The sequence below is a fragment of the Pipistrellus hanaki genome (assembly GCF_964339955.1).
Source record: "Pipistrellus hanaki genome assembly, chromosome: 15".
In the NCBI taxonomy this organism is placed as follows: Eukaryota; Metazoa; Chordata; class Mammalia; order Chiroptera; family Vespertilionidae; genus Pipistrellus; species Pipistrellus hanaki.
The window spans coordinates 40156931-40171706 of NC_140517.1; the positions used below are offsets into that span (position 1 = coordinate 40156931).

Genomic DNA, 14776 nt, shown 5'->3' on the forward strand with positions numbered 1-14776 from the left:
AATTTTGGGGTGCCAGAAGAAGAGAGTGAGCAGGATATTGAAGGCCTTTTGGAAGAAATAATGACAGAAAACTTTCCCTACCTGTTAAAAAAATAGACCTACAAGTTCAGGAATGTCTTGAAGCATAGGACCCCAAACAGGAGAAATCCAAAGAGGACCACACCAAGACACATCATAATTAAAATGCCAAGGGCAAAAGACAAAGAGAAAATCTTACAAGCAGCAAGAGAAAAACAACTAGTTACCTACTAGTTACCCATACAACTGTCAGCTGATTTCTCAACAGAAACTATGCAGGCCAGAAGGGAGTGGCAAGAAATATTCAAAATGATGAACAATAAGAACCTACAACCAAGATTACTCTACCCAGAAAAGCTATCATTCAGAATTGAAGGTCAGATAAAGAGCTTCACAGACAAGAATAAGCTAAAGGAGTTCATCAACACCAAACCAGGATTACATGAAATGTTGAAGGATATTCTTTAAGAAGCGGAAGAAGAAAAAGGTAAAGGTAAAAAATTATGAACAACAAAAAGACATCAAATACATTCCTACCAACATGTGAATCTAAAAATCAAGAGAATAAAAAAAAAATCTGAAGAACAAAATGGACTGGTGAATATAATAGAATCAGGGACATAGAAAGGGATTGGACTAACAATTCACAGGGGGAAAGGGTCCCTGAGGGGTGCGGGAAGAGATTGGACAAAAATCTTACACCTATGGATGAAGACAGTGGCAGGGGTAAGGGCATGGGGTGGGGTTAGGAACCAGGTGGAGGGGAGCTATTAGGGTGGGGGGAGAGGAACACCTGTAATAATCTGAACAATAAAGATTTATTTTAAAAAAATCCTCTTGTAGGAGCCATACTACATAATAGGAATGCTAGGGAGGGGACCTGCCCAAGATGGGTTTCAATGGCCTATTCCCCCCCGATGCCGTTAGTTCCATGATAAAGTATGGAAAGTAAACCATTGCTTGACCTATCTAAGGTAAATTGATGCTCAGGGAACCTTCTCCCGATTCTTGACCTTGCACAAATAAAAGCACCTATGGGGCCTTGAAAGTTAAATCCCTTTGGCCTGGAAGCTAGAGACATTTTATTTCAACAATGTAGTTTAAGGAAATGAATGTCACAATATATGACCAAGATTGGAGAAAATGTTTCTTTTCCCAACTTTCAAAGGGTGTGATTCTTAAATACTTTTATAATGTCCAAGGTATATACAAGGGTATGTATTGTAACAATTATGGGTGTGAATTTTTTGCACACATATATATTTTTTCTATATTTTATTGATTTTTTAACGAGAGGAAGGGAGAGGGATAGAAAGTCAGAAACATAGATGAGAGAGAAATGTCAATCAGCTGCCTCCTGCACACCCCACACTGGGGACGTGCCTGCAACCAAGGCACATGCCCCTGATGGGAACCAAACCCAGGACCCTTCAGTCCGCAGGCTGACACTCTATCCACTGAGCCAAACCGGTTTCGGCTAAAAAAGGGAAATAGTTTCATAAATTGTTTTTATTTTATAGGTACTAATAGAAAGAAAGCCCCGCCTCCCTCTCTCGCACATTTCCCCCCCTGCTCCCCTCCCCCCCCCCAAAAAAAAGAAGTAGGACACAGTGTCTCTCTTCATCCTCTCTGGGGCATACCTGTGCCTTTCCCTACCCATTTCTTTCCTTAAGGTGCTTAACTTTGTTCTCTTTCTCCTAAGCTTTAAGAGTCCTTCTTTTGCCTCTGTAACTAGTTTCTGAGCCCATTTCTTGTACAGCTCACTTCTACCTCCATGACTTTCTAAATAAACTCTCTCTTATAATTTGAGTTCTTGACTCTTAGCTGAAGTCAAGTACCGAGGTTGCTGAACTGAGAATCTAACTCGGTAGGTCAACACCTGGTACCATCCCGCTGCTCACACTTGGACAAGCAGAAGCTTGGGGTGCACGTATCCGGGGCAAGCAGTAGCCTTCCCACCGCTTCTTTCATCCCCATTTGGCTCTTATCTTCAGAGCAAAAGCCTGGGGTGGCATCAGGAATTCTTGTCACAGGGATGCCACCCCTTTGTGTAGTGTATCATATATGGAACTTTCTAAAGGTTTCAATGCCCATGTGACACCTTAGAAATGCTACTTTGGCAGCTGCCCATATAAGGTAGATGCCCAGCCAGAATGAGACCCTGTGATGTGGGGATGGGGAAGCCACTCCCCCTCTCCTGTGCACAGAGAGGGTCTATTAACAATGCAGATTGTGACTCAAAAGTTGTTTGGTGGACCCGGCAGTCTCCATCTAACTAGCTGTCAGGAGATGCTGCTCATACTGGCCTGCAAAGCACTTTCAATGGCAAGGCTGATGGAGATCCCTGCTCCCTAAAAGGACAACCTACCCACTTAACCTCACCCTTGGCCTGTGCTGTGTCCTGACCATTGGTCTGTCAGCAACACACAGAGAGCCCCAGGGATCCTCAAACCCAGGGCATTGTTTATTTGTGTGACACAGAAACCCAGCTGGCACCACACCTTCCCTGTGTTCTCATACTGCTGGGAAGGTTGCATTTCCTCCCAACAAGAAGGTCACAGAGGTGACTCTGGGAGTAAAAAGGGGTTTTCTGAATGATGTCTAGTGAGGGGATCCACCTCTGTCTTCGGGTGTCACCAGCCTGGTTTCTGCTTCCAGGAACAGAGTCCCAGGACTAGGAGTCTTGGTAGGACCATCAGTGTGTGTGTGTGTGTGTGGGGGGGGGGGAGTGAGAGAAGGGGAGGGGGGAAGACGGGGAGCGGGGGAGAGGAGAAGAAGGGGTCCTGCATGTCCTGGGAAAAGGGGGCTGTGGTGGGAGGTCATGTGGCTGTGAGCTCCCTGGCTCTTGAGGGCCATGATTTTAGGAAAATCTTCCTTCTCTGTTTCTGTTGGCAAAGACAGTCCATATGCTCCCTGACTCTTGGGGCAGCCTCTGTCCTCTGCATGAGGAACTTGCTTGTGGTCATCCTTCCTTCCCCATGGTGGTATGATGCAGGAAGTGGGGAATTGCACAAGGTCCCCAACTCTTCCTGAGAGAGCAGATGCTCCTAGCCCCTAGAAGGAGCTTGGACACATGGGAGGGGCCCATGTCTGTGATATGGACATCAGGTTCCTTTCCCTTCTTCATCAAAACCAGGTTCCTATGTTAATTCCCTGTTGTCTATGTGTCCCAATGTCGCCCCCTGGAGGGCATAATTTGATCTGTGACTGCATCAGGAATGCTGACCAGGGAGCTGACCCTGTGCCCTGGACAGAAGTGGGCTCTGGCCTCCAGGATGAGTGGCCAATCACTGTGGGTCCCAGGCTGCCCAACTTCATCCCAGATTAGGGTGAGTGCAGGGAGAGGGTGGTGGTTGTCCACAGATGACTCCAGTTCCAGTGTAAGGGGAACTACTCACCCAGGAGGTTTCAAGGAAGGGCTTTTGTGGGGCTTCCAGGAGAGGGTGCTGGTGTGGGATTCTGATGCTCAGGATGCACCATGTGTTCCAATCATAGCACTGGGGCACTGCATCCAAGTCACCTGTGTCCTTCACTGTCATTTGCTCTAGGCCTCCCCACTGAGTCTGGGGTCTGGAGCAGCTCCATCTGGAGACTCAGCAAGAGACTGTGAGAGGAGGCCTCCCCCATCCCCCGGGACCCTCAGCCCTCTGAGGTTGAATCCCCCTGGATTCTGGGTTCTCCAGACCCATCTTGCTCAGGAAACTCCCCAGGACATCATGGGCTGCTGAGATGTTTTCAGAAACACAGCAAGGTGACCCACAGATCAGGGCCTTTGGGCACAGGGATTTGCCCCCTGACTTCCTTTGAGGTAAAGGTGGGCTCCTTCCTCCTGTGGTAGTAACTCCACCTGGGTCCAGAGTCCAGAATTTGTGCCAGGTCAGGTGTCACTGAGAAGAGGAAGGGCACAGGCTGTCAACAAGACTCACCCTGGGGGATGAGATGCCACTCACCAGGCAGAGGTGGGGAGGGCTGTGATTTTGCAGGAATGAATGGGGGTGTGACACCTCACTGTTAGGAGAGCCTGCCCTCCCTTTTTGGGACAAACTAGGGTACTTACTGCCCCCTTTTCTACTGACATCAGGCCCTGATCTCCAGGGAACATGCTCTGACCACAGATGTCACAGGTGGTAGGATAAGAGGGCAGGTACAAGGCTTTAATTGTGTGGTTTCCATCATTTACTTAAAGGTGTCTGTGAAACCATGTGAGGGTGCAGACAGGCAGAGCTGGGTATCAGTCTGGCTTCTGTCTCATCTTCACTAACATTGTCGCTAGAATGAGGCTTCTGTTAAAAGTCTCTACCTGGCACAAGGACTGGACCTCTCATCTGTCATCAGGGGTTATCTTAGATGCCAGTGCCCTGGCTCTGCCTCCTACTCTCACTACAGGGTCCCTCATCCTCAGACTCTTGATTCCCTCCTTGCTCAGCATGGCCTCTGTGGCACAAGGTGCAGGCACTCAAAGTGACAAGTGACCAAACCATACCCCTCAGTCACTCCCTGGATTTCAGAGGCAGATGCAGGTGCTGGGATCAGGGCTGCCTCATGATAAAGGGCCTCCAGGTCTGAGTTACCACCACCTGTGGGGACTGGCAGGTCCTATCATAGTGGGTGGCAAGTGGCCTCAGGGTGCACCTGGGAGCACCCAGGAGCTGCCCTGAGAGGTGAGAGCCCTGTGGGTACTTTCATGCAGTGAACTGCCCGGAAGGCCCCGATTGGGTCCTAAAGAGGGCCTGGACTCTTTCTGCCTTGGGCCAAACCCACCAATCAGTGGCAGTGAATGCAAGGACACCAGGGCTCAGGGACAGCATGCAGGGCACACACCGCTATCTTAAGGGCCAGGGGAGCTTAGGAATTAGCTCATCCTTCTCCTGGTGGGAGGTATTGGGATCTAGGTGAGCATCCCCTAGCTTCCTCTAATCTTGCTTTTCAGATATAAAGGAATAAATGGTAATGATTCCTACTGACAAAATAAATGCAGAGTCATGGGTACATGGACTAGATCTCAAAGGGGAGGAAGTTGGGGCGATCACAAGGGATTAGCCAAAAATCATACATGCATAGCCCATGGACCAGGCAATAATGGGTGAAGGCCTGTGGTGGGGTTGGGGCTGGTTGGAAGGGTGGAGGTTATGGGTTGGAGGACATCTGTATTACTGTCAACACTAAAACTTGTTTTAAAAGTTGTAGCTAGCCTCTTGATGGAAGGGAACTCTTACATCATTGTAAAATGAAAATAATGCACTGAAATATTCTTTAAAGGAAAACAACCATTTTCAATTTACCAATAACTGGGATGCAGGTTTTATTTTTCTAGTTCATTTTTTAAAATAAAGCAATTTCCAATTTATTTTTACTTTTAAGATTAAGCACCCTCGCCGAAACCGGTTTGGCTTAATGGATAGAGCGTCGGCTTGCAGACTGAAAGGTCCCGGGTTTGATTCCGGTCAGGGGCACATGCCTTGGTTGCGGGCACATCCTCAGTGGGTGTGTGTGTGTGTGTGTGTGTGTGTGTGTGTGTGCAGGAGGCAGCTAATCGATGATTCTCTCTCATCGATGTTTCTAACTCTCTATCCCTCTCTCTTCCTCTCTGTAAAAAATCAATAAAATATATATTTAAAAAAAAAAAAGATTAAGCACCCTCATTGACCATCCAGAAACAGTCACTGCTAACTCTTTGGACACACATACATAACATGGATAAAAATAATCCCCCAATTTTCAGTGACAAGGTAGGAAAAAATAACATTTTCATAGCTGTGGTTGAGTTCTGCCCTTTTTCAAAAAAAAAAAAAAAATGTTATTTTGCTACTAAACCACTCAAACCAAAAGAAAAGACAATTTTTCAAAAAGCCAACAAAACCCTGAAATAGGGATCTAGGCAAACCAAAATTATCCTCCAATATAGTATTGTTGCGGGGCAGAGGGGGGGAGTGGGGGGGAAAGGCAGGAAACCAAATTCCCAAAGCATACTAGAAGTGATCTATTGATATAAAAATAGTTTAGAAAGTTAGGACTAAACTACAGTAGTGTGGAGTTCATAAAGCACATAATTTGAAGCTCAGCGTGTTCAGCTTGGGAATACATAGGCTTTTTCTTACTCCAGCAATAGAAATAAAAATATGAGCTGATGGTATTGATATTAAAATTGTCCTTACCAGCAGAAGGAGAATGTAGAATGAAAGGTGACAAAAACAACTGTTTTGAATCTAGGCTCTATTGTTGCTCAACAAAGCTGAACAGGGCTAAAATTCTTCTGAGCCAGTATCTATACTAATAAAAGTGTGATATGCTAATTAGACCGGATAGACCAGACAAAGTCAAGGTCCTGGGTGCCTGTGGCCAGCCTGGAGGGAGGAAAGCCTGGGTCCCGGTTGCCTGTGGCTCGCTAGAGGAGGGAAATATGCGTCCAGGGTGCTGGGGCCAAGGCAGAGGTAGTTAGGAGTGATCAGGCAGGTCCTATCATGCAGTGAACTGCCCGGAAGGCGAGTGGTTAGGAGCCAGCAGTCCTGGATTGTATGGGGGATGTCTGGGATTGCAAGAAGGTGCAGGCCAGGCTGAGGGACCCCTTCCCTCTAACCCCCATGCACAAATTTCAGTGAACTACTTATCACCTGGTATATCTGTGACCCACATTGTTTGTGGTATTAAAGAATATTTTTTAAATTATAAATTTCTATTCTGAAAAGCAGTAGACCAAAAAGATACTGGACCATCCAATCAGCTCTAAAGGGCTCCCTCCAAAAAGAACTTAGCAGCAATTTAGGTTGGAATGAATGTAACATGGAGTAGGTGAGATCAGGCTCTCGGTACACTTTTAATAAGGCTTCTAACCACCCCAGCCATAAGGAGACTCCCACAGAAATTTAAAGGGATGCCTCTCAAAGATTAAAAACAAGTCTACAAGTTGAACTCTTGACCTCTCTCCTTACTGAAAACTTGAAGAAGAAAATAAATACTTAAATTTTTAACTATTCAGAGTTTTGGGAACATAGTAATATTTAATATTCTTTAGTTTTCTGAACCTTTGGCTTATAATTTTCCTCAATTATGTTACATTGAAAAATGTCTGAATGTGCCTTAGCCAGTAGTGCCACATGAAAATGTAAACCTCATTCTCCTTATCATCTACATTGGAAGAGTGAATGAATGGTAACCCTAAATACCTGCAAAGTTACTTTGTATATTCAGCAAAAGATCAGGGCAAACCATTTCATGTCCACGTTTTGAGCAGGAGGAATGAACTAATCTTCTTCAATCTCATCTTCCCAAATAGATTCATCAACATCTGCAGCATAGAAAAACCAGTTAAAACACAGGGAAGCAGGATCCTTGAAATGTTTATAAGGGTTTGCGTTAGGGGTGGAGAGAACCCATGCAAATCCAGCAGAAATACTGCATGCAACCAGTACAAGTCATCTTGTTACATCCATCTAATTTCTGCAGTGAGCTTACATGGAGGGACACCATGGTAGGTCAATCTGCCTAAGGTACAGAAGGCAAAATTGCAGTGGGAGCAGATGTCCAATGGTTCAGCCAGGCTCCTACATCATAGGCAATTGGCAGTATGGGTTGTGGGGGGCAGTACACCACATCTGCCATCAGGTCCAACGTAGACAGAAGAAGCCGATCATAACGGGTAAATAACTCTGCTTCTACTAGTTCATTGACCTGACCACTGAAGGGCACTTGGGTTCTGGGCTGTGGAGGCATTAAACTTGGCATTGAACTTGGCCACCTTTGATCTGGATTTCAAAGTAGTCCTGCAGACAGGCCTTGCAGTACACATGCCTGCACTCCAAGAAGTGCATGCATTCACTACTCAGCTTCTCACAGGAACAGATATTGCACAGGAACAATTTACTATGAAATCATTTTATCTGCTGAGCTGGATCAAAGTCCAAGATTTCCTGGATCAGATTTGACAATGATTCCACATCCTGCACGGCTCTCTCATCCACAACTTCCTCTTGGTCTACAGCAGATCCAGCTGCTCCTCTACAATCTACAATCTAGCTCTGTGTTGCTAGAGGCTTGAGCTGTCCTTCTCTGCATCCCGCCCCCCTCCCCCCCCCCCGAGAACCAATTCTGAGCTCAAAAGGAGAGAAAATATTCAGGTACCCTAAGGTCTCTTCCTTAAGAAACTGCTTCCAGGAAAACAGGACCACATTGCCACGGTGTTCTTCCCACAAGTTGTCCATGTGCTTGCAGAGAGCAGACAGCGCTCACAAATACCTTGTAATTTTGTGGCAACTCCAAGTAGATCCTGGTTTCTCCACCTTGGACGGACCCTGCTTTTCTAAATTCATCTCCATCATAAATACTCGCCAGGCCCAGCAATGCATCCTCCTGAGCTTCTTGGTCTTCTACTGACATTTAATTTTCTGAGGAGCTGTTAATAATAACAAGAAGAGAATATGAACACTGCAGTCTATTTCAGTTCAGAGTCTGGAATTCATGCAAATATCCCATTTATTCTCCAGACGGTGGAGATGAGACTGCTGAAGTTGGATAAGAGGCCAAGATTTGGAAGTTATATTAGATATACTATAGAAATCCTGCCATCTACACCCAGGAGCAGGCCCAACCCTCGCTACCTGCCCTAGTGCTGGGACACAGCACTGTGCAGCCTTGTGAGGTCCTAAAGAAGCAGGGCCTGGACTGGGGCAGGGCATGGTCTTAGCTGGGACAGACTGGGAGCACCCTGTCTGGTTTCTGGGGGGCTGAAGCCCTACTGAGCTGCCCTGGCCCAACCACCCTTCTCAGTTTCACAGAGCACTGGCCCCACCGTTCCTTCCGTTCTCGGTCTCACTGTTCCTTCCTGTGAGGCCACCATGCCCTGCCCTGCCCTAAGGTTCCGCCTTCTGCCCTAGCCTCAAGCCCCTCCAAGCCTCTCCCCTGCTCAACCTCTGCAGCGCCTCTTCCCTCTAGTTCATTATTACCACTTTTGGTAGTTTAGCTCTTAGGAAATGGTGAAAGCGGCCCATGATCCATGTTTTAGTTCAAGAATGTGCACTTTATGTGGATTCTCCTGTGATTTTAAGTGTTCACATAGGTCACCTTCTGTGAACACTAATGCCATTTCCCTCTGTCCATTTATTACTCATAACTGGACAGAGAGAGTCACATCTTCCTGGAAAGCATCTGACCACTGCCAGGAGCCAATTCCAGCATGTCATAATTACAAGAGTTTCATCAAAAGATTGGTGAAGCTTGGGGGGCTCAACAAGGGCTGAATCACATATGTAGTTTACCTGTTGGAATGGCTGGAAAAGCATCTCCCCCAAACTTGAATGGGATTGGCTACTGCCAGACAGCTCAGGGCATCTTAATCTACATGTTATTGCCTCCTGTGGCCAAATACCTAAACAGCTGTAGGCTCTCCCCTAATCTGATAATGTTTCTGTAAACCCTATCCTTTGAAACCTTATATTTTGAAGTATATTATCTCCACCTTGCCTTAGAAAAAATTGTGTTAATAAAAGCAAGGAGGGGTCCTGAGTCAAGGAGGGAAGTCTTTAGCTCCTTTAGCTGAAGCTCCTCTGACCCCCAATGCCTTTCAAAATTATCTTTTGTCTTTGGACTCCTTATTGAATTTACGCACAGCTCTTTTCTCCAGATTGCTGAAAACCCTTTCTAATGCTGGGACAAGAACCCTGGCAGACCACTATCGAAAAGAAAGTGTCCAAATGCTTCTGGTTGATGATGATGGCACTGAAGGTGAAGGTCTGTTCAGGGTGGGCCAAAGCAATACTTTTTGGAAAGTTTTCCATCAAAAACCACATGCAGAAGGCACTTGTCACAACATGGGATGGATGAAGGACAGAAATAGAAATCAGCAGTTTAAGTATCACACCCAAGAGTGGACAAAAGATTCTGCCCAGTATGAGAGATAGAGGGACGAATGGTGAGGATACTACAAAGACCCCCACCCAACCCCTTAATGAGGGAACATTAAAGGTATTGTAGTTCAGAGAGGGGCCCAGTGGTTGTCAGCCCACAGGTGCTGGGAAGGAGACCTGACACTGTCCATTTGGGGGGCATAAATGCATTTTTAAGTTATGATGTCACAGTGTATGATTCTGAAAATAAAGAGAAACTCCTATGATGTAATTTTCCTCTTAATAAGATGTTCCTTCCTAATGATAGAAATGACTGCATTTACTGCTAAGATGCTTGAGATGGTAAGAACATCAGAGTAGGCTGTCTAATGGCATGGCATCTAGATTTGTTAGGAGGTATTTTCTCTTCCCAGTGTCTACAGAATTTTCTTCACCCGACTTTGCAGTACAACCCACTGGTGTCACTCTGATTCGTGGGCGCACCCTTTCACAACCCAGTCTTCCAGCTGGTGAGCTAAGGCAGCCATCAGTCATCACGTCTAACTATGCCCCCTTCTGAACCTGAATGTGCCCTCTGTCCTACTTCAGCCCTAATCTCTCAACTATCCTGCCATTTTCTCTCCACTTCAGGCAGGAACAAGCCACTAGAGGGCACCCACACTCCTCCTTGAGCTCCTGTGGACCATTTCCATCACCTGAGACAAATAAATGCGTGTTTTTACTGCAACCCACCCTTCAAGTACTCTTTAGATTTGTTCAGGGTGTTGCTCCTGCCTCATGGACTGCGGAACTGGATTTAAAGTCATTGTAGAGGGAGATGGTTCAGGAGCAGTGGGTAATATAGGATAGACACCCAGGGCCCACATATTCCTGCACAAGGGGTGGTCACAGGGGACAATGGTCGTGAGCCTGTGGCTTGAAGGCCCTGCCATTTAACATTTGTGCACATGGGCCTTGCCTGGGCTGCTGTGAAATATTTCAGACTGGAGTTTTCCTCAGTGGTCGGTGGGTCCTCCTGGGGTATTTAAAGAACTTTCCTATTGAAGAATGAGAAGAGATGTGTTATTGGCCTTAAAATCACATTTTCCCCTAGAGCTGGAAAGCATCTGACCACCATTAAAAAGAAAGTATCCAAATACTATTGGTTGATGATGATGGCAGACAAGGTAGAGGTCTGCTCAGGGTGATGAGGGAGGTTCTCTTCGCACCTGAGAGATAAGGTGGTGTCGGGCTTTGCCATCAACTTCAGATTAGGACCCAGGAAGTGGGAGGGTGAGGACCTACCTGACCTTCTCCACCCTCCTCAGGACACCATTGCCAGGCTCACTGTGGGGAACTCAGCCTCCCTTCTCCCTCCTTGTAGTGCAGGACAGGAACCCAGAGCCCCTTCATGTAGAGTGGATCATGAAGGAGCCCAGGTGAGGGAGGGCAGGTGGATGTGAGGAGAAAGCCTTATTCCTGGAGGTGGGAGCTGTAAGATGAGGGCCAGCAGAAGTCACAAAGCCTGCTTAGCAGCTGCAGCTGAGTCAGTATGCCAAAGCCTTTTCCTCTGCAGAATCCAACCCTTTCCCTGGGAACATTCCATTCCTTCCCCTTCAGTGCTCCCAGGTGAGGCCTCAGTCCTTTCCCACTCAGTCCTGCATCAATTCTCTGTCCCCCTCACACTTGAGCAGCTCTGTCTGTCCAACTACTCAGTCCCCCCAGAGCTGCAGAATGGTCAGTGCTGCCCCTGATCCCACTAGTCTGGAGGCACAGTCCTGCCTCCCTGGTCAGCTGTGGGACTAGGCTCTCAGGCTCCATGTCCTGATTACCATCACCTGCTAGGAGGTGGCAGCAGCTGAACAAATGAGAGATGCAGGGACAGTTGTTATCACCCTGCGTGTCCCAAGTGGACATGTGGGGGAGAGTGTTGGGGTAGTCACCAGGGAAATGATGGCATTTCCTGCTAATTTAGATGCTGGTAGTGTATGCTTTGGGAATTCAACAGAGAATGCATGGATATTTTCTTATATTGGAGGACAGGCATTACCGAATCTGACCCACTGCAAATTCAGCTTCCTGGTTCAGAGCTGGTGTCGGGATGAGGCAGGGACAGCCAGGGAATGTCAGGCAGATTCCTTTGTATTCATAGGGCTGAAGAGATGTGTGTTGTGTTTGGAATAGTGCTCCTTCTTTGTCAGCAGTACCCACCCCCCTCGTACACTCCCTACTTCCTGCAGGTGTTGCCCCTTCCTAGTCCCATCTCAGCTCTCAGAGCAGATTCTGAGCTGACTGCCCAGGGTCAGCTTGGGTGCCATTCACTCTCTTTGCTCTGATCCTGCTGGATGCCTGGTGCTGTCCATGACCATGAAGGTTCCCTGAATGTTGTGTGTGTGTGTGTGTGTGTGTGTGTGTGGATGTGCGTGTGCATGTGCGCGTGCATGTGCTTGTGTGATATACCTCTGCACACTTGTGAATCTCAAGAAAAGAAGATTTTAGAGCCATTTAACCAATAGTTATTTTATTTTTATAGTTCTTTATTGTTGAAAGTATTACATATATCCCCCTTCCCCCCCATTATTCCCTCTAGCCTGCCCCCGCCACAACCCCAAGACCTCAATGCCCATTTTCTATATCCATGGGCCATGGATATATGCATATAAAGTCCTTGGTTGATTATCTATCACCCACCCACCCTCTCCTACCTTTCCTCCAAGATTCCACACTCTATTCCATGCTTTGACTCTCTGGATCCACTCTATCAGTTTATTTTGTTACTTAGATTCCACACTGTGATCATATGATACTTGTCTTTCTCTCTGACTGACTTATTTTACTTAGCATGATACTCCCCAGGTCCTTCCATGCTGTCTCAAAGGATAAGAGGTTGTTCATTATTACTGCTGCATAGTATTCCATGGTATAAATGCACCAAGCTTTTTAATCCACTCATCTACTAATGGGCACTTGTGCTATTTCCAGATCTTAGCTATTATAAATTGTGCTGCTATGAACATAGGGTGGCACACATTCTTTCTGATTTGTATTCTGAGTTTCTTAGGATGTATTCTTAGAAGTAGGAACAGGGGGTCAAATGGCAGTTCCATATTTAATTTTTTGATAAAATTCCATATTGTTTTCTATAATGGTTGCACCAGTCTGCATTCCCACAAGAAATTTCAGGATTCTATTTTCTTCGCATCCTCACCAGCACTTGCCATTTGTTGACTTGTTGATGGTAGCCATTCTGACAGGTGTGAGGTAATACCTCATTGTCATTTTAATTTGCATCTCTCTGATGATCAGTGACTTGGAGTATTTTTTCATATGTCTCTTGGCCATCTGTATGTCCTCTTTGGAGAAGTGTCTATTTAGGTCCTTTGCCCATTTTTTAAATTGGGTTGTCTTTCTTCTGTTAAGTTGTATGAGTCCCTTATATATTTTGGATATTAACCCTTTATCAGATGTATCATTGCCAAATATGTTTTCCCATACATTGGGCTTCGTTTCCATTTTGTTGATTGTTTCTTTTGCTGTGCAGAAGCTTTTTATTTGGATGTAGTCCCATTTGTTTATTTTCTCCTTAGTTTTCTGTAAGTGGAGAAAGGAAGATGTATCCCTAAACATATTGCTCCCAGAGATGTCTGAGATTTTGCAGCCTATGGCTTCTTCTAGGATTTTTATGATTTCATGACTTACATTTAAGTCTTTTATCCATTTTGAGTTTTTTCTTGTGTATGGTATAAGTTCATGGTTTAGTTTCATTTTTTGCACGTATCTGTCCAATTTTCCCCACACCATTTATTGAAAATACTATCTTACTCCATTGTATTCTCTTGCCTCCTTTGTAAAATATTAATTGAGCGCAATGGCTTGGGTTGATTTCTGGGTTTTCTGTTCTGTTCCATTGGTCTATATGCCTGTCCTTGTGCCAGTATCAAATTGTTTCAATTACTGTGGCTTTGTAATATAACTTAAAGTCTGGTATTGTGATTCCTCCAAATTTGTTCTTCTTTCTCAAGATTGCTGATCGGAGTCTTTTTTGGTTCCATATAAATTGTTGGAGTGTTTGTTGTAAATCTGTGAAGTATGTCTTTGGTATTTTAAGAGAGATTGCACTGAATCTGTAGATTGCCTTGGGCAACATAGACATTTTAATGATGTTGATTCTACCAGTCCATGAACACGGTATATTCTTCCACTTGTTTATATCTTCTTCTATTACTTTTTTCAACATCCTGTAGTTTTCTGAATCAGGTCTTTTCCTAAGCATTTTAACTTTTTTGTTGCAATGGTAAGTGGGTTGCTTATTTAGTTTCTCTTTCTGAGTATTCATTATTGATGAATAAAAAAACCCAACAAATTTGGAGCGTTGATTTTGTATCCTGCACCATTGCCAAATTCATTTATTAAATCTAGATTTTTTTTTTGTGTGTGGAGTCTTTAGGGTTTTCTATGTACAATATCATGCCATCTGTGAATAATGAGAGTTTTACTTTCTCCTTTCCAATTTGGATGCCTTTTATTTCCTCTTCTCTGATAACCTTGGCTAAGAGTTCCAATACTATCTACAATAAAAGGGTAATATGCTAATTAGATCAGACATCTTGCTGATGTCCTTTCAGACAAAGCCATGGTGGTAGGGGCTGAGGCAGAGTTCCTTAGGGGTGATCAGGCTGGCATGGGAGGGCGGTTAGGGCAGATTCAGGCCGACAAGGGAGGGCAGTTAGGGGCTATGAGGCTGGCAGGGGAGGGCAGTTAGTGGTGATCAGGCCAGCAGGGGAGGGCAGTAGAGGGCAGTTATGGGTGATCAGGCAGGGGGGGAGCAGTTAGAGGGTGATCAGGCCAGCAGTGGGGAGTAGTTAGGGGATGATCAGACTGGTAGGGGATTAGTTAGGTGGCGATCAGGTTGGCAGGTAGAAGCGGTTAAGGACAATCAG

General features: G+C 45.6%; 1 pseudogene across 1 annotated transcript; it reads right to left on the reverse strand.

Annotated features, from left to right (window-relative positions):
* Positions 1 to 7259: 7259 nt before the first annotated feature.
* LOC311633933 (E3 ubiquitin-protein ligase RNF14-like) lies at positions 7260 to 8534 on the reverse strand (annotated as a pseudogene). Its single transcript has one exon. The product of its transcript is annotated as an E3 ubiquitin-protein ligase RNF14-like (transcript).
* Positions 8535 to 14776: the final 6242 nt, after the last annotated feature.